The sequence below is a fragment of the Mustela erminea genome, chromosome 5 (assembly GCF_009829155.1).
Source record: "Mustela erminea isolate mMusErm1 chromosome 5, mMusErm1.Pri, whole genome shotgun sequence".
Taxonomy (NCBI): Eukaryota; Metazoa; Chordata; class Mammalia; order Carnivora; family Mustelidae; genus Mustela; species Mustela erminea.
Genome location: NC_045618.1, coordinates 52,747,427 through 52,751,271, shown reverse-complemented (window position 1 = coordinate 52,751,271; position 3,845 = coordinate 52,747,427). Strand labels below are relative to the sequence as shown.

The 3,845-nt window shown below is 35.3% G+C and overlaps 1 pseudogene; it reads left to right on the top strand.

The window, feature by feature from the left end:
- Window positions 1-418: 418 nt before the first annotated feature.
- On the top strand, window positions 419-2,091 carry LOC116590104 (annotated as a pseudogene).
- The last annotated feature ends 1,754 nt before the right edge of the window (window positions 2,092-3,845 follow it).

Sequence of the window (3,845 nt, the reverse complement as noted above, 5' to 3'; positions counted from 1 at the left end):
ATATCTTACTCTTAGGGAGAAAACTGGTGTACCACCTAATTACTCATGATAAACTGATAATGAAACCTATCCATCCCATCCCTGTTCTTCTGCAAGTTCAGAACTACATTCATACTCAAATGCTGAACTTATCAGTACTCATGTATACTGTGAAAGCTACCCTCTCCCCCAAATTATTAGGTAGGTTTTATGCTCTGGCTCATGTTGAAAGGTTTTGGAAAATATTTCTTTCATTGAAGCCATTCTAAAATATTTTCTTAAGTAGTTTATACACAAGAAGTCTACAAATAAATTGGATCATTGGCTTTTTAATCCCAAAACTAACTGATCAATAGAGATGACAAGAGCAATAATAAAAATGTGGAATTGGGGGAGCTGTATGAGCCTTAGGTTAATTGATTTATTTCCTTTCGTACTGATGGCTTTATTAACTGAACTAAGTGGTAATGGAAAACTGTCAGTGTTTCATAGACATGGTCTGAATGAGTGAGCTTGTGAATGAACAAATGAATATGGAAGGAGGAGATAGTTCCACTATTATCAGAAGTCTGTGAAGGAGACTGCGCTGTCTGGAGGGTGAAGATTTCAAAGCAAGCATTGTGGAGACGGGCTGCATAACTCCATAAATTTGTTTAAAAAGCATTAGGTTTTACACTTAAAATGGGTGAATTTTGGTAGGTAGGTACATTTTATCTTAATAAAGTAGATAGTAAAAAATTTTAAAAAGCAAGATTTTAAGCAGCCTTAACATGGGACACAAGCAAACTGTTGCTGGGCTTGGCTTTAATCATTTTTGTATTGTATTTTATATATGGTTTACAAATTAAAATTATATTCAGATGAAATTTAGGTGATCACTTTCATGTGCCTGGCAGTTGACAGGCCCTTTCATGTCCACCTCTTTTCTTTATATAGACTCAGGACACAATCTGAAACTTGAGATAATGGAGCTGCAGAATTATTCCTTGTGTCAGTATTTGTGTTTTATGGACTCTGCACTTCACAACACCTCCAGAATTTTTTCTTTATATTTTTCTCTGGGATCTATGTGGTCACTGTGCTGGGTAACCTCATCATTGTGGTCACTGTAATTTCTGACTCCCACTTGCACTCCTCTCCTATACACTTCCTGCTGGGAAATCTATCTTTCTTAGATATACGGCTAGCCTCATTTGCCACCCCCAACATGATCAGGGACTTTCTTAGTGATCAAAAGCTCATCTCCTTTGGAGGATGTATGGCTCAATTCTTCTTGCACTTTGTCAGTGGGGCTGACATAGTACTTCTGATTTCCATGGCCTATGACAGATATGCAAAACTTTGCATTACATGACCATGATGAGCCAGCAGACTTGCATGGGGCTGGTGTTGGTTTCATGGGTCATTGGATTTGTGCACTCCATCAGTCAAGTAGCCTTTACTGTGAATTTACCTTACCATGGCCCCAAAGAGGTGGACAGCTTCTTCCGTGACCTTCCTCTCATGATCAAGCTTGCCTGCATAGACAGCTATATCTTAGGTATACATATGATATCAGACAGTGGGTTGCTATCCATGAACTGTTTTGTGTTCCTCTTGGTCTCTTACACTGTTATCCTCATCACTGCCTAACAGCGTGCTGCTGGTGGGGTATACAAAGCACTCTCTACTTGTTTTGCACAATCATGGTAGTCACACTCTTCTTTGGGCTCTGCATTTTCATTTACATGTGGCCTTTCAGTCAGTTCTCTGTGGACAAGCTCCTGTCTGTGTTTTATACCACTTTTACTTCACTTTTTTTTTTTTAATAAAGATTTTTATTTATTTATTTGTCAGAGAGAGAGAGTGAGAGCGAGCACAGGCAGACAGAGTGGAAGGCAGAGGCAGAGGGAGAAGTAGGCTCCCTGCGGAGCAAGGAGCCCGATGTGGGACTCGATCCCAGGACGCTGGGATCATGACCTGAGCCTAAAGCAGCTGCTTAACCAACTGAGCCACCCAGGCGTCCCACTTTTACTTCACTCTTGAACCACCCCCCTTATCTACACAATGAGAAATAAAAAGATGAAAACCACTATGAAGAAACTGGGTAACCAACACATGACTTCTCACTGAATTCCAGCTTTCCTTGGACCTACGTGTTCTTACTCATTCAGGGGATATCCTTTCTTTAATAGGATTCTGTGTAAAGATTTCATTCTGATGTTTTATTGATATAATTTGTATTGTGTTATATTACAGAGAAATAGTTGTGGATTACAACAGAAATCATGTATATAGTTTTATTCTACATAAATTTATACTTTAAATAAAATTTTATCATATAATTATAGTATTGCTACCTTATAATGTAAGATTTATATTACATTATAATTATTATAATTTTATCATATTTTATGTGTAATTTATCTATATAATATAATGACATTGTAATATCATATTAGTATAATGGTATAGTAGTTACTATATAATATATATAATTTAATGTAAACAGACATACATGTTCATACACATTCAATCCAAACATTCACTTTGGAATGGTCTTGGAAATTTTCTTTCTCTCTTTGTTAAACTGAATTTCTCTTACTAGTTTATTTTGCCTAAAGTAAGTATACAAAATGCATTTTAATTTCCTAATCATAAGTCAGTATAGGAAGAGCCATCACTTCATGGGCATTCAAGACATGAGATACTCAGCAGAAGGAAGCTAGTCTGAGAATAAAATGCCCTATGAATCTTTCTCTGGTTTTCAAAGTCTGTGAGGAGGAAAAAGACATGAAATCCTATTGATTTAAAAAACACATTTTTCTTGAGACTAGGTATTATGCTTGATCTTTTTATTGAAAAAATTAATGTATGCCAGTGAAATTCAATTATAGAAGTTATTTTCCACATGAGAAAAATCTGTATTTTATGGCTCAATATTTCATGGTATAAATTAAGCTATTGGTTGCTACTTAATATGGATTAGGAAATTAATCAGGTTTTACCCACAGACTTTAAAAAACACCACATTTACTCTGTATCTTACTGAATTGATTCTGTCCCTTGTGGACCTATTAAGAAGTGTGTTTGAGTACAACAGAGTCAAATCTTATTCTAAGTTTTTAAATTTCTTTGCATCCTAAAAGGACAATCATAAACAAGAGTTAACTTTTGTATTAACTAAACTACTCATCAAAGAATTTAATCCGTTTTCTTGTATGTTGATTCTGAAACGTAAAACAAGAGGAGATAATTGAGGAATGTTTGGGTTACTTGAGTAACCGAATGAAACTTCCAATAATTTTGGACAATGTTTTCAATAAGAGGTATGCTCCTGTGTTCTTATGGCTTCTTATATGACTGTAATCTCACACATTTTCATAAACACTAAAAGAATACAGATTTAAAACTGCCGTGGGATAAATTTCTCAAGAGTCCTCTTGCTTGCTATTGCAATACTACTGTGTTTTGATTTTACAGACTTTGGACTTGTCAAATTTTATGACGAATTATACCCCTCTTTGTGAACAACTAAAGAGCTTAAAAGCTCCACTCTATTTTCACTACTGCATTATTTACAATAGCCAATATATGGAAGTAACCTGTGTCCAAGGGGAAATGAATGGATAAAGAAATGGTGTGTGTGTGTGTGTGTGTGTGTGTGTGTCTTTGCTGAATCCCAAAGATTTTGGATAGTTGTGGTTTCATTTTCATTTGTTTCCATGAATTTTTTAAATTCTTCTCTAATTTCCTGGTTGACTCATTCATTCTTTAGTAGGATGCTCTTTAGCCTCCATGTATTTGAGTTCTTTCCAACTTTTCTAGCTAGATATAGATATAGATATTATTCAGCCATTTAAAAAGAATGAACTGTTACTCTTTAG